This window comes from Schistocerca nitens, chromosome 11, assembly GCF_023898315.1.
Source record: "Schistocerca nitens isolate TAMUIC-IGC-003100 chromosome 11, iqSchNite1.1, whole genome shotgun sequence".
Taxonomy (NCBI): Eukaryota; Metazoa; Arthropoda; class Insecta; order Orthoptera; family Acrididae; genus Schistocerca; species Schistocerca nitens.
The window spans coordinates 153665012-153682040 of NC_064624.1; the positions used below are offsets into that span (position 1 = coordinate 153665012).

The 17029-nt window shown below is 38.5% G+C and overlaps 1 protein-coding gene across 1 annotated transcript in view; it reads left to right on the forward strand.

The window, feature by feature from the left end:
- The window catches only part of LOC126213370 (zinc finger protein ZFP2-like), a 224982-nt gene that overhangs the window by 149323 nt on the left and 58630 nt on the right, over positions 1-17029 (forward strand). The gene's annotated exons all lie outside the window — the stretch shown is intronic.

Consider the following 17029-nt stretch of genomic DNA (forward strand, 5'->3'; position numbering starts at 1 on the left):
GACAGACAGAAGGAATGAAAACGTCCGTTTCCTCATTCGTACTGTTTGATACATTTCTATGGAAATAATTTTAGAAGACTTGCAAAATTTGAAGAGGAACGGATCGTTTCCCTTAAGAGGTAATGAAAAATTAGCAATTTTCATCAGCAAACAACATTCCCGACATTCTATCATTTTTGTACGGAATTCCAGCGGATAATTTTTTAACCGTTGAAAACTTAAGGCAAAATAAGAAAAAATACGTTAGACTGGGAAAATCGCCCAGCCAACAAACACAAATTTTTATGTTGGTAACACCACATAGTGCTCTGTATGAATATCACTGACAGTGCTGTGTGCAGTCTGTTTCTGATTTGCATTGTTGGAATATTTGGTATTGAGGTGTTGGGTAGTTGGCTGTGAACCGCGCATACTGTTGCGCAGTTGAAGGTGAGCCGCCAGCAGTGGTGGGTTTTAGGAGAGAAATGGCAGAATTTTGAGAGCGGATGATCTGGACGTGTGTCCATCAGAGACAGTCAATTTGTAATACTGTATATCATGAACTGATGTATATTTGATGACTTTTGAATATTATTAAGGTAAATACATTGTTTTTTCTGTATCAAAATCTTTCAATTGCTAACTATGCCTATCAGTAGTTTGCACCTTCAGTAGTTAGAATCTTTTATTTAGCTGGCAGTATTGGTGCTCGCTGTACTGCAGTAGTTCGAGTAACGAAGATTTTTGTGAGGTAAGTGATTCATGAGAGGTATAGGTTATTGTTAGTCAGGGCCATTCTTTTGTAGGGATTATTGAAAGTCAGATGCGCTAAAAATATTGTGTCAGTTTAGTGTTGATCAGAATAAGGTCAAGAGAGAAATGTCTGAGTACATTCAGTTCTGCTCAGCTGTTTGAAAATCAAATGATGTAAGAGGTTTATCGGCAGAGTAATTGATAAATTTTTCTAAGGGGGGGGGGGGGGAGGGGGGGTGTCACATTCATTCACCTATGTTGTCCATTTCTTGTTGTCCTTATTTTTTTCATTCATTCACTTATGTTGTCCATTTCTTTTTGTCCTCGCTGAGCTGATGTACAGAAGGTCAGTGGGGGACTGAGTGGCAAGTGTTCAATAGGGAATATTTTGCAGTTTTTTCTATAGAAGTGAATCATTTACTCTCGTTCACCAAGATGAAAAATGAGTGAGTTAGACCTGAATACAGGGGGAGAGTGGCTGTTTTTTGGCTAATTAGCTCGATTTTGGCATTCATTTCCCTCTATTTATTTGGAGAACGTAAGAGGTGAACGGCGGTGAACGGAGGCGAATTTTGAACTGAAAAGTGACTCATTTCCCTCTGTGAATGAGGTAAACGGTTGAGTTCACCAGGGAAAATAAAGAGGTTAACGATGGTGAATTTTGAGAGAATGGGAGATGAAAAATGGGTTGAAGTAGAATATTTCTGTAGGTTGTGGGTAATTAGCTCGGTTTCTGGCGAAACCGAAGGTTGAGCCAGGAAGTGAGCTAGTGAGCCACAACCTACAGAAATATTCTACTCTGCTGACCGACCGCACAGCCGTTCGTAGCGACCAGGAAGAACCGGTCACCAGTATCTTCTTCAAAAACCTGGAAAAGGCAACCAAGACACGTTCATTTACACCCCTAACAGTTCCAAGCTCTCTCAAGAAGCCAAAAAAACCGTGTTATATCTTCACAGCTTCAGTGGCTGTGACACAACCTCTACATTTTTTCGACAGGGCAAAAAATAATTTATAAACAAATTTCAAAAGAACCCGTATTCCCAAGACGTCACCTCAGTCTTCACATGTCGATCCAGATACGGTCGCTGACGAAGGAGTGAAGTTCAATGGGCTGTTTTTACACAGACGGCAGCTCCATAACTTTGAATGAAATGCGTCTGCAACTGTTCCAGAGGACGGAATCGAATGATAATAACTTCAGTCTGACACGTTTGCCTCCCACGGAAGTCGCAGCTAGCCATCTGTCTCCTAAGGACCGCTTGCAGGTTCAGATCTGTAGGAATAATCAATGGATCTACTGAAATGGGGATGGAGGACCGATGAGACAGACATCGTCGAGGAGAAAATCGTTTCCAGCCCATGCCGGATGAAGATGAAGAACTGGAAGTAGAGGTTTCCTCACTGGGACTATCTTCCCCAAACAGCCGAAAAACATTAAGAAAATAAATAGAAATTAATGTAAAAACATAACAATAATTGCTTAAAGAATTTATCTAAAAAAATTATCTCTCATCATTACATTGTAACTGAACTATTTTTCCATTAATAATTGATATATTTTTTCATTTTGTACCTGGTTATTATCATCTTAGACTGGTATGGTAATTAATTGATATCAGTACATAGAGCTAATTACCTAGGTAGGTAGGTACCTAGCCAAACTTCAAATAAATTTGAATATTTGGAAGAATGTGGAACTTGGGATTCAAATGTAATTTGACATCACAGGTCTTAGCAGGACTTTACCACTGTGAATACTTTCACATTCCTAGTTGTATCCTTTCTTGATAGTGAGTGAACTGTTAAATTTAGCACCTGCTTTTACTCAACGTTTGATGCTCTACAAATTTCACATACGATGCTTTTCATTTGGAGTAGCCATTTTTCAGTTACAGCATAACTCACTTTTTTGCCAAGTTTGCAAAATTTGCCGACATATGGCTATCAATAGTGACTAAACGACTAAACCCATTTTAACTTTTAAGTAGGTCGTTCTACGCATAGTTGTCTGCTATTTCATGTTGGTGTCTCGGGAATTTTCTGTAGGATGTATCGTTCTCGAGTTACAAAACTGAAAAAAAATCCGAAAATTTCGTGGTTTTTCGGTCCTCCAGAGTTTAGCATTAGCTAGATATCGCCAATAACTCATTTAACTCTTATTTGGGATGCCTAAGTCGATTAAAATTATTTCCAGATCGGTCAGCAAAAGTCTGTCTACACTATGGGTCTACCCTCGTCCTATATTTGAACTACATTTTAGCTTCCTTAAGTTCTTTTTTATCTTTCCCGAGGCCTTCACCTCTTAATAATTAACAAAAAAATGTTTTACCTTTCACATCTCTGAAGGAGACCTCCGCCGGCGGCAGAGAAGTACCCTTTTCAGCCATTCGTGGATGATGCTGTTGTGGCACGGCTTACATTAAGTTCCTAGTTGGTCTGCACATAGCGAATAATGCTGGTCGATCGGAGGATGCTGTTTTTATACTTATTGCCGGCAGCCACCTTACGGCTGAGGGAAAACCTCACTGCAGGGAAACAACACTTGCACTGTTTGCCATACGTCAAGGCATTTGGTGTTGTCTTGCTTTCTCTAGGTTGTATTTTCGACCAGTACCTAAAACCGAATCTCTAGTGTGGAAAATGAGTGACTCCTGTTGTCATGAAGTTGTTTCCTTTTTATTAAAGCTGATGTAGTATTATCGCATGTTCCTGTTGGTTAGTTGACCCATTAAGGATCTTGTTTATTTCTTCATTGTCTTCAGCTGACTGGTATGGAAATGAAATGTTCGTATGGCATCGTTGGCCGGGAGGCCCCAGTCGGGAAATTCGGCCGCTAAGCCCAAGTCTTACTTCATTCGACGCCACACTGGGCGACTTGGGCGCCGGTGATGAGGATGAAATGATGATGAGGGCAACACAACACCCAGTCCACGAGCGGGGAAAATCTCCAACCCAGCTAGGAATCGAACCGGGGCCTGCTTGCATGTGAGGCGAGCACGTTACAACCCAGCTGACTGGTAGAACATATCTGATGAAATTTCGAGACCACTTCTGGGCCATATATATTAAAATACCCTGAACCCACAAAATTTCTTGTTCAGAACGAATATAGACAAGAAATTTATATATGTATAGTTTATATATATAATTTTGTGGGTTCAGAAATCTTTTTAGTTTGGCTGTGTCCCATCAATGCAGGCATTACATACCCAAGTATTGCGTGAACGAACATTTTATGCGTCAATAACGATACGCAAGGATCAGTATGGATTTCACTAGTCGTCCTAGGCTGAATGTATTCTCCGCGTGCCTTATTTTTTCTATGTTTTTTCCACCAGTTTAACAGTACCTTGGAATTCACCTAGATGTAAGTAAATCCGAAGGTATTTTACATGCATTTGTGGAATGATTTCTTGCCCCAAGAGGTGAATATTTAGCTTGTCTGTTTCTGTGCTTGCAAATGACACTGAAGCGCCAAAGCAACTGCTATAGGCATGCGTAATCAAATACAGAGATATGTACACAGGCACAATATACCACTGCGGTGGGCAATGCATATATAAGATAAGTGTCTGGTGCAGTTGTAGATCGGTTACTGTTGTTACATTGACACGATATCAAGATTTTGGTGAGTTTGAACGTGGTGTTGTAGTCGGCGCCAGATCCATGGGACACAGCATTTCTGAGGTAGCAGTGCAGTGGGGACTTTCCCGTACGACTATTTCATGAGTGTACCGTGATTATCACGAATCCGGTAAAACATCGAATCTCCTGCGGCCGGAAAACGATCATGCAGGAACGGGATTGGTGCAGAATTCAATGCTGGGTCATCAACAAGTGTTAGCATGCGAACCATTCAACGAAACATCATCGATAGGCGCTTTCGGAGCCAAACGTCCACTCGTGCACACTTGACGACTGCACAACACAAAGCTTTACGCCTCGGATGGGCGCCTCAACACCGACATTGGGCCGTTGATGACTGGGAACATGTTGCCTGGTCAGTGTCTCGTTTCAAATTGCATCGAGCAGATCGACATGTACAGGTATGGAGACAACCTCGTGAATCAATGGACCTTGCATGTCAGCATCGGACTGTTCAAGTTAGTGGACACCCTGTAATGGTGTGCAGCGTGTGAAGTTGGAGTGACATGGGACCCCTCATACTTCTAGATACGACTCTGGCAGTTGAGACTTACATAAGCATCCATTTACGGCCACTGAGCATTCCGACGAACGTGGGCAATTCCACCAGGATAATGCTACACTCTACACGTTCAGAATTACTACAAAGTCTCTCCAGGAACACTATTATGAGTTTAAAAACCTCCGCTGGCCACCAAACTCCCCAGACATGAACATTACTGATCATATCAGGGATGCCTTGCAACGTGCTGTTCAGAAGAGATCTTCACACCATCGTACTCTTACGGATTTATGGACAGCCCTGCAGGATTCATGGTTTCAATTTCCCCCAGCTCTACTTCATAAATTTGCCAAGTCCAGGTCATGTCATGTTGTGACACTTCTGCTTGCTCGCAGGGGCCCTACACAGTATTAGGTACGTGTAACTGTTTCTTTAGCTCTTCAGTGTAATAAGGTGTCTGTGTCAGAGCAATTTTAACTGTATTTTTATGGGGTTGGGTGGTTTCCTCCACTCGCTTAGCCAAGATTCCAGCCTGTTTGTGAATGGAATGACCCGCTCATTTATGGTGCTTGTTGGGTTGTGACACTAGTAGAAAGTAGGCAGTAGGCACCATCGCTGTTTAGACATGTTAGCTGTATAGGCTGAAAGGGGCGTTGAAATTTATTCACTATCATCTTCCGTCATAACTGGGATAAAAAGACGGCAGTCGCGCCTGCTATCTTTCTCAGACGGCGTGCAACGTCATCTGTTACACTGCGTGTCTGCAGTAACATCTCTGCATCTGCTGCTCCTCACGGATGCCAGTCGCAGAAACAGTCAGTCCGCATCGTGTGTGAGGCCGTTCATTTTATAGTATGGGTTCTGAATTTTTTTTTGCGTTGTAGGAAGGTCTTTTGATTGATTTGATGAAGACTTCATAATAAGTTAATTATTTTCTTTGCTTTAACTGGACGTGAGCTTCTGCCCACGCACCATTATAACGGATTTAGTATACAACACAGTACATTCCTCCTCTTCTTAATGAGGTAACATCAGTGACAATTTAGGAAAGATTAACTCATATAGTGCAACCTGTTGCAATCTAAGACGGGCTTAATATATTTCTTTGCAATTCTTGATTAAAATGAAGAGTAATTTTGTAAAGTGACTTTTCTAAATTTACCAGTACATCTTTGAAAGGAATCAACATTAACGTAATTCACCACCTTATCTTCCATTTCCCAATCTTTGACAGACACTAGATAAAGTTTCACAATTACAATTTTAAATGCAGACATATTAAATGGACTCACTGCACACGGAGTTTGCTTGTAGTTAGCCTACAGCCCAGTAAATTAGACGCGCGTTTTTAGTGGCTTTCAACGGCAGAAGCAGCAGTTTCCAGAGAGCAATGCCTGAGCGTTATTCATTCCCCAGCGGTAAGTGACAAAGAAAAAAGGATATATTTCTAGGGACTTTCTTTGAATCGACCAGAAATCAGTTAAGGTTTTGTCAGGTTTCATGTCAGAGAAGTAAGGAAGTGTGAAACAGTGTGTTCGATTTTTTGAGAGAATTTTAGTAGATTGTGGTTTCTTACTAGGCGACTTAGTACACGTTTTGGAAATCACGAAATCAGGTTAACTTTCCTTTCGATTCATCATTCACAATAGACAGAACTTCTCAAACAATCTTTCACCCAATCCAACAAAGCAATTGCCATTACAAAAGCATTAAATGGAATCTTATCAATCATAATAATTATTTATTGTTATGAAACTTTTAGGGTTGCGTGTAGCATTGCAGGCAGTGGCGGATACGTAGGAGGTGGGGGTGGGGGCGGGGGGGCGCCCCCCTTCATTTGTGGGGCCCCCTGCATTGCCACCCCCACCGTCCCCGCCAGTCAGCCCGCACGCTATTCGTCGTTTCATTCGTCAGTCAACTCGGCTGAATCGAGTTATTGAGTAGTTTGTATTTTCCTATGTAGCATGCATAACTGCTGAAAGGTCACGTTTGATATGATTTCATCTTTTGCTATATTTCAACATGCCAGGAAGGAGAAACTGGCAAGAGTAGGTGAGAGTGCTCGATTAAAAAATGAGAAAAAAAGATTTAATGGTTAAAGTCTTACTTCTGACTAGATGAAAGTGTTTCTAACATTACTGTATCAAATGTTTTTTATTCCAGTCTCTGATCACAATATCAATTCTTTAGACGATGACTGGTTTCAGTCCGTAATGACCATCATCAGATCTTTTTTACACCATGTCCTAAAGTGATAAGGCCATAATGGCGTCATCAAAACATATAAATATAATCAGCACTGCATCATCACATGGATCTAAAATAAGGTGTAGAATAGGCCACATCGTCCACATAGTGATTATTGCAACTGGCTACTCATATTTATATGTTTATATGTTTTGACGACAGCATTACGGTCTTATCACTTTAGGACATGGTGTAAAAAAGATCTGAGAATGGTCATTACGGATGGTAACCAGTCTTTGTCTAAAGAATTGATATTGTGATCAGAGACTGGAATAAAAAGCATTTGACGTCATTGCATCACTGTTTGTGTACGCAATTATGTCACAATGGTGAAATTACTGTATCAGTTGAGTGAATTACTTCCTGTATCATTGACAGCCACTTGTCGAAATAAGCCGCCCCATTCTCACGAAGTTCCAGAATTCCTGCAGATCTGCGTCAGTTCCTTCATCAGTAGGGAATACATGCCATCACCTTCCTCCCTTTTTCCCAGCCTGGTTTGAACCTAACAATATCTGGCTTGTGCTCATCATTATACTGCCCTAATCCTAAGAGTGACAAACACTGCCTGTCCAGTAGTTCCAAAACCAATTGCATCCTCCATGTGCATAATGCTGTAACAGCACAGTTCAGACAAACGTATTCTTGTGATGCCATAAGTCATAACTTAAAACAAACAGTTAAGCCCATAATTGAGAACAGATATAATATAGTTCCATGATAGTTACATAAGAGAACATCAATTACATAATAAATAATAATAACAAGAACTAGAAACAATTACTTAGTAAACAGAAACTTCGAGTTCTCAGACATTTTTAATTTGAATGAACACCTTTACAAGAAGTCAGACAGCCCACCTCAAGATTTGCCCATAATTACCATCTAGTGTGAATGCCTGGAGTTACACCAGGACTATTCTGTCTGCATCATGTAATGAAGTGACGTTAACCAATGTGCAGTTCCAAACATGTACACTTGGGGCTCTGCTGCATAGGCCTAGAACTACGTATTAGGTACATCATGTAATATGGGCTTAAAACAATCCCAGCTACAAGCGACGACTTCAAGCGACTACAAGTGGAAGATAATGTTGGTTTTCAGTGATGAAGCCACATTTTGTGTGTCTCGAAAGGTGAATCAATCACACGACATTACAGAAGAAATTCGCAGTTCACCTAACATTAACGTCTTTTGTGCCATGTCGGCTTCAAAAGTTTACAGACAAATTTTATTCCTGGAGAAAACTGTGACTGGTTTCGTGTACCTACACACACTGCAGATGTGCCAGAAGCACAGCAAGCAAGTTAAGGGTTCATTTTGCAACTACAAAATGCTCCACCTTACTTTCGTGAAGACATTTATGGTTATCTCGAAATCAAACTGCCTCAGTGTCGAAATGCACATCGTGACCCTCTTCTCCAGTGATCCCCACAATCACCTGTCTTAGCTTCATATGATATCTTCTTATGGGGTCAAGTCAAAGATCACCACATTCCTGCTTCCATTGCCACTTAATTTGGAAGTTGAAAAGAAGGACTAATATGGTCGCTGACAATGTAATTGGTAATATACAGCGAAACTGCCTTGGACAGATTTAGAAGCATAGAGAACATAACATTATGGCATCAATAGAAAATTCGGTTTAAAGTTCTTTAGAAGGATGAGAAATGCAGTGAACTCTTCATGAGACTGACATGAAAGAATGCGAGAAACCAATTTTTAAAAAAGTGAATTTGGCTTGTATGTTACACAGTGATAAAAATTTCTCTGTATTCCTATCTGATAGTAAATACATAGCAGATGATGTGTGTATCTGACACTGAAAAATTTCACATAATTATTAGTCATGAGCAGCATGACACCAGTAAATGATGTACTTCAGAACTAGACTACCTTTGGATACTGCTAAATATTTTGAGCAGCTCGAGCTAATATGAAGAGCCTAACACATTTTTATTCTTTCATTTTTCTACAGTACGTTTGTGGAGAAAGACGTGTTGCCCTGAGTGGCATGTGGCAGAGACCAAGTGAACTAATTGTGACATGTTTACCACAAGCGGCCAGAGATGCTAAACAGCACTATGAATTTCGAGTCACAAGGCTACAACATGTCCTTCACTCTTTACATAAATGTAAATAGTAGCAGAAGTGTGCACTTTTGCTATGCATTATGAATTTTAACAACTGACAAGCATCAAAAGAGTGCTGTGTAGAAAAGTTCCACAAGGTGCATTTTAGCTGTGTATGTTTTTACTTGTAACAAATCTATTTGTAATGAAGTTTTTGACAAACCTGTGTGGAATGTGGAATCCGATCTCCACTCAAATGTGAATATCACATGAGTGATGAATGCACAATGGAACATGATGTAGATCCAAACACGTTTTTAAAGATCTGAAGATGACAAACTTAGCTGTTGAAACTGGTCAATAAAAAACAGTTGAGATTGAAATCTGGCCTATAGAATATTTCTTTAAAGTGCATAGAGATCTCTGATTCTCATTTCTCATTATAAAAAACTTCAGAGACGTTATGTGCCAGTTTAAGCTTAGGGAACAGATGTATAATGAGCAGGTTGCTGGAAATATGGGATGAGTATCACAAAGGTGCCATCAGAAATCAAATTTTGTGAACAAACAAAACAAAAATTTTGTACACCTGCTTGAGATGTATTTATGTAGAAATCGATAACTGGCTGTAGTACCTTTTCAATAAAAGGAAACTTTTGAAAGTGGAGTCTTCTTAATTGACATTATCAAATTAGAATAAAAAGTGATTGATGAACTTTTGTCATAGACTTTCTTCTACCAGTATAAAGCTTACAGTAGATGCTCAAGTTAATAAAACACACAGACTCTGAGAGGAACAAAGCACAAACTGAGTGTGACTTTACCTTCTGGATTTTTTTTATTTCTAAACTAATTTGTAGTAAAAATGTGGAAATGGACAGTTAAATATTCATCTAATGCACTTTGCACATTTCTTTAACACAATTATTTTCTTTCTACATTCTAACGTTTTCTGTCATTGTTAGCACTTTTTTAAAGAGGACATTTAAGCTTCATTTGTCTTCTTATCTTTTCCCCAAGGATCGCAGTTCCATGTGACTTTTCAATGTAAATACGTATATTACTTGTAACAATTATTAACAAAAGGTTTACATTAAGTAATTGTATTTTGAATGCTATTAATCGCTTCCTGAAGCAAAATTAAATCAATCGAAGAATAATTATAATTGTCAACAGATGAAACTACATACAGTTTCTGTTATGCCACTTGCAGTGGCGTCACTTTGGTTGCAAGTCACTCCTGCACCCCACATCAGTTAAATAACAGCCAATATTAAAGTTACTCTATAACGACTTTTGAATTATGCTTTGTGCAGGTGCACTTAAAGACACTCTGATACAATTCATTTGCACTGTTAAAAACTACACTTACTTTCTCATATTGTTCATTTCCTTTATTAAAAACTATACTTAATCTGAAGTTATACTGTCACCAGAAACCTCCTTCCTTCCTTCCTCAAATCCACTAGGTCAGTGTCTAATGATTTGTACTCTGTAATGGAGACACAGGGCATCTGTGTACACTCATATTTAAATCGCCACCACCTGGTGGCGAGCGTGCCACAGAGAATTGCACCAGCCTCTTTGTGGAAACAATAAAGTCACTGACCAACAATTAGGATATATATTAAAACGAGAAGTGCACTTTCATGCAAGAATATTTACATAAGCATACAATCCAAAACTTTTCGTTGTGTGATATTTTTTAATCTCTTCTGGGTGGTCTGTTTCCGCTATCATTTTACTCGAATTGTTTACAAATTAATCACTATCATTATAAAGACTATTGTCATGGAAATCGTTGTTGTTCTAGTTTTCGCTTTAAGATTTTTTTAAAAGCTCTACAGTCTCTACCTCAGAAAGGAATGTATATGAAGAACTAGCCATTTCACACCTACTTACTTCAACATGGTAATTACAACTTTTCTGTCAACATTATGGCTATAGTTCGACACTGAGTTAACACAGACTTCCCTAAATGGGAAGCAGTCAGGTTCGAGAATGGCGCATGTAAGAGCTACAAAAAGCGATATTTGGAATGTCGGGCGCCACTGGCCATTGGAGTGGGAAGGATTGAGAGCATAGAAGCTGCCAACCCTAAAATCCGAATAAACTGCCGGTCCTGTATTCAGTTTCACCATTTGCAGAAATCACCTTCCATTAACTATACAATAATACTTACTCAGACAGAAATCTTAACTGTGCATCATATAATGAAACATCATCAACAGTATAAATTAACAATGACATGACCACAACTGCAGTGTGCCAAACGTTTCGTTGCTAGCAACCCCAAATGTAGAAAGTTAATATTATATTCCTGTTAAAATACACACCATATAGTCACAGTCAGGGCACATGCTGTTCAGAATAAAAACATGCATGATGTTGTCAAAGTTACTTGGTACTCACCAGTAATTAAATCATGCTCCACATCGCTTTTTCTTTTTTCTTTTTTGCTCAAGTACGGTAACATTATTATTGTGATCAAACTTTCACAACTATCTCTCTGCATTTCAAAGAATATGTAGAATATTTTTCTACATGCACATAAAATTAACTAATGCTTTCTTTAAGTAGGCTATAATATAACTTATTTACAATTATACAGTTGCAACATAAGTTTTAGAAATCAGTCTTTATGGGTGCCAGTTGGACTGGTAGACACACCATTTCCTGTGGCTCTAGCACTACAAACAGTACTAAAACCGACACTTTTTATAGAGATCTTTGATATGGTGTAAAACTGAATCTGCATGTTATCCTAATACACACGTATAAATATCAAAGCTACCAGTACTGCATACTAGCTTCAGAAGCACTGAAACTTTAATGGCAATTGCTCGATTTACTTCTGATACTAATTAGTATGGGTGAAGGAAAGAGGTGCCAAATAATTAAAACGAGTTTATCTTTTATGACGTAGCTAAAAGTTGCTTCACTTGAGTGATGACACAGTAATCGGGGTGCTGCAATTTCTGCATAGTTACAGTTTACTATATAGCATCAGTGTCAACTGAAATTATTCAGGCAGGTGTTATGTAGTAGTACACAGCGTGGCATTCGAATTGATTGAGTTAAGAATTAATTACACATGAAAGAAAATGCAAAGGATACCAAAACGGATTTCATACAGGAATAAAATGGAAATTATAAATTCACCTTTAATAGAATTACCATGGAAACATGAAAATTGTTTTGTAAATCATTTCTGAATTACAAAAACAAATTTAGAGTACTTATTGAATCATGTATCAAGCTCCATTTTAAGATGAGGAACACAAATTTTGGATGCAAACCCAGTTTTCCTGAAACTGCAGGTGATAGATACTGGCATGTCAGTGTTATAGTGCATCTACAGTGTCCTCAAAAATACAGTTCTAGGGTACTTATATGAGATACTGTCTGCTGTTTACAGACGTAGCAATCATAATAAAATTGTTATCTGTGAACCACTTTTGAATAACAAGAAAAAATGTTGCATAGTTGTAGAGCTGCATATCGGATACTATTTAAAAATCTGGTACTCTTATTAAAGGTGCATTATAAGTTCGAGTGAAAGTGCAAATGACACTTCGATATTTCACATTTGGCATTTACCTGTCATCTCTCCAATATTTATATCATGTCCCCAAATACAAATTTTTAAATTCCGGCATGTTCTGTTGGATGCTGTTTACTATGACCAGAAGACACATTTGAGAGCTAATATTTTTTCAGCCTTGCACCCAATGTCAGTTAAAAATGACCAAACATTAATGTTACTCTATAATAAATTTTGGAGTTATGCTTTGTTCAAGTGCACCATAATATAACTGAACATTGAATACCCATATTCCTGTATTAAAAGCTAGAGTCAAGATAAAAGTATATTGCCATCAGTAACCTTCTTTACTTCCTTTCTGAAATTCACTGGATAGATGCTCAAATGTATGTCGCCAGTACAATGATCTGAATACATTTGCCAATGTTGTGTTGATTTTCAACATTTGTAGAATTCAGTGAGCAGCAGTGAAACTACAAATCGCCTTCCAGTAATTACACATGCTTACACACAACCAGAACCTACCTATGTACCAGATAGCACACTACGCCACTCTTCTAAGATTTTAGCAATTTGTTATGTTCATTGATTTAGACACAGTGATTAATTCTTATTTTAGCTTTTGGCACAAATAAATGACAACTGTAGACAATTTCCCGTGTACCTATGTCTACATCTATGCTCTGTAAGCCAGCCTGAAGTCAGTGGAACAGGGTATGTCCAAATACCAGTTATTAGCGTTTCTTCCCATAGAATATGGGAAGCATGACTGTTTCAATACCTCTGCATGTGCTGTAATTATTCTAATCTTGCCCTCCATATACCTATGTGAGCAATGCATAAGGGATTGTAATATATTTGCAGTCATCATTCAAACTCGGTTCTTGATACTTTGTTAGTAACATTTCTCAGGATAGTTTATGTCTATCTTCAAATTCTGCAGTTCAGCTCCTTCAGCATCTCTGTGAAACTCTCACAAAAATCAAACAAACCTGTGACCATTCATGCTGCCGATTTCTGTATACTTTCAATATCCACTGTTAGTCCTATCTGGTACGTATCCCACACACTAGAACAATATGCTAGAACCAATCACATGACTGATTTGTAAGCAATTTCCTTTGTAGACTGATTGCACTTCCCCAGTATTCTACCAATAAACTGGAGTCTACCCTCTGCTTTCCCAACGACTGAGCCACCTCATATCCCTACAAAGTGTTACACCCAGGTATTTGTATGGCTTGCCTATTCTAACTGTGACTCATTGGTATTATAGTCATAGGATACTACGCTTTTTCGTGTTGAAGTGCACAGTTTTATGTTTCTTATCATTTAAAGCAAGTCGTCAGTTATTACATGCCTTTGAAATCTTATCACGATCTGACTGAAAATTTACACAGCTTCTTTCAGACAGTACTTCATTATGGATAACTGCATCATCTGCAAAAAGTCTGATGTTACTGTTTATATTGTCTACAAGGTCTATGAACAGCAAGGTCCTAACACACTTCCCTGGCGCACATCTGAAGTTATTACTACATGTAACGACGACTCTCCATCCAAAATAACATGCTGCATCCTCCCTACCAAAAATACCTCAATCAGTGGCAAAATTCAATTAATACCCCATATGAACGTACTTTTGATAACAACCACAGGTGTGTTACTGAGTCAGATACTTTTCGAAAATCAATAAATACTGCAACTACCTGACTGTCTTGATCCAAAGATTTTAGAATGTCATGTGAGAAAAGAATGAGTTGGGGTTCACATGACTGATATTTTCGGAATCCTTGCTGGAGGAGGTAATTCTGTTCGAGATACCTCATCATGTTTGGACTCAGAATATGTACTAAGTCTCTACAACAAATCAATGTTAAGGATACTGGAGACTGTAATTTTGTGGATCACTTCTATTACCCTCTTATAGATGGGCATGACCTGTGCTTTCTTCCAACTACTAAGCAACACGTTTTGTTTGAGGCATCTGCAACTGATTTTAGTTACAAGTGGGGCTAACTCAGTCGTAAATTCGGTATAGAATCTGTAGGGATTCCATTGGGCCCTCTAGCTTTATTCAGGTATAACGATTTCAGTTGTTTATCGGCACCACTGACACTAGTACTTATTTCCTTCATCTTTCCAGTGTTATGAGGAGTAAATTGCGACATTTCTCCTGGGTTTTTCTTTGGAATGGAAAATCTGAAAACAGAGTTAAGCATTTCAGATTTTGCTCTGCTACCCCCAGTTTCAGTTGTTTACATTCCACCAGAAATGCTTTGGGGTTTGTGAAATATCATTCGACATCAATGCCTGGCAATACCTGCCCATCAGTGCGTGAGGTCTGCCTGGTCTCGGTTCAGCTGTGTTTATTTCTTCACAGCTCCACTCCAGAGTCACAGCATCGATGTGGGCAGCTGACAGGACGTTTGACAATGTTCTGCTACGGCAGTCATTGAAAGCTTCACACATTGATCTCTTGTCAGGCAAATGCGTTTCATTCAGCAATTCTCTATCTACAGCTCTAAGCTTTGTTTTATGCAGTAGTCTCTGTTCCTTTAGCAGTTTCTTCACAGTAACTGTATACTGTAGAGAGTGCCTTCTATTATGAACTGTTCTACTGGGTACTTGTCTATCCAGTGCATGCTCAACTATTCTTTTAAACTTGAACCAGAGTTCCTCTACGTACTGCTGCTCTGTGCTTAAACTTTCAGTCCCTCATTGAGATATGACACTACTGATTTTTTTATCTACTTTACTGGACCCCCCCACCATATATATATATATATATATATATATATATATATATATATATATATATATATATATATATATATATATATATATACGTTTCAGTTATTCTTTGTACTCTGTTAGTCACTGTTGCCACCAACCATATCATCTTCACTGACGTGGACATCCTCAAAGAGGTCAGGTCTATTTGTCGCCATTAGATACAAAATATTGTCATCATGAGTGATGTTCCTAACTGTCAGTTCTAGATAGTTTTCAGAGAAGGCATTTAGTAATGTTTTACAGGGTGTCTTACCACACCCATCACTAACAAAACTGTAATTTTCCCAGTAAATTGTTGGATTACTAAAGTTCCCCCAATGAGTACAGTATGATTTGGAAACTTTCGTTCCTGGCGGAGGTTCGAGTCCTCGCTCGGGCATGGGTGTGTGTGTTTGTCCTTAGGATAATTTAGGTTAAGTAGTGTGTAAGCTTAGGGACTGATGACCTTAGCAGTTGAGTCCCATAAGATTTCACACACATTTGAACATTGAAACTTTCGTTCAAGCGAAACATTCTCATATGCAGCTTTAACTGCCATCATGGTGGCTTTCAGTTTTTTGTCTATTGCGACAAATTCGCAACCTCCATTTCTCATTAGCCTATTCTTTCGATATACACTTAAATTTTCCCCAGAAATCTCACTGCCAACATTTTCAGGCTCAACCATCCATAATTTTAAGCAACCTTGATGTCTAAACTTCTGTATTTTTAGTGATGGTTTTTGTACTTCCAGAAAAAGGTCGTTCCATACAGTTCAAGGATCTGTAATAATGTTGCTAACGACAGGTCTTTAAACGTTTTTGGCACTCCAGAACGCACATCACACACAAGACCAATTTACGAAATGGAAACCAAATTACAGCGATTGTGCTTTGAAATTCAGTCAAAAGGACGCAGCCAAATGACGCTATGCAGTGGTGGGAATGGTAAGTGGAGTCACAAAGTAGAATGGAGTTGAACTTTTTGTTGCAAGATAAATGTTGCTTAATTTGTGTCGTGTAACTGAAAACTGTGTTTACACATGCAACTGCGGGGTCACTCCACTATTCCATCATCTGGGGTGTCATATTAGTTGCACATGTGCACTGGGCTTAAATCTTGAACGATGATTTACTACGAACTATTTCACGTACAGCACTATTAACTTAAGAAAACTCTCAGACATGCACTTTTGTTCATGTTGATATGCTCTGAAGTTAGGAACGAGGGATTCTCTGAATGCTAAAATTGTATAAAGCATTGTTTTATTTTAATTTGTTTGAAGTCTGGTAGATGGTTCCTAATACAGTATTAAGCTGATATATCATACATTCCACATTACACTTCAAGCCATGAGAGTCTCTGTTTTCGTTAGTAGTATTATTTTTAAAATTTAGTAAGTCCGGCATGTATTTTTCGCAATATTGTTTTAGTTGAAGTTTTGTTATATTGACGATTGGGTGAATAATTTTTTTAAAAATTTGTAAGACCATAAATACTGTACAATAG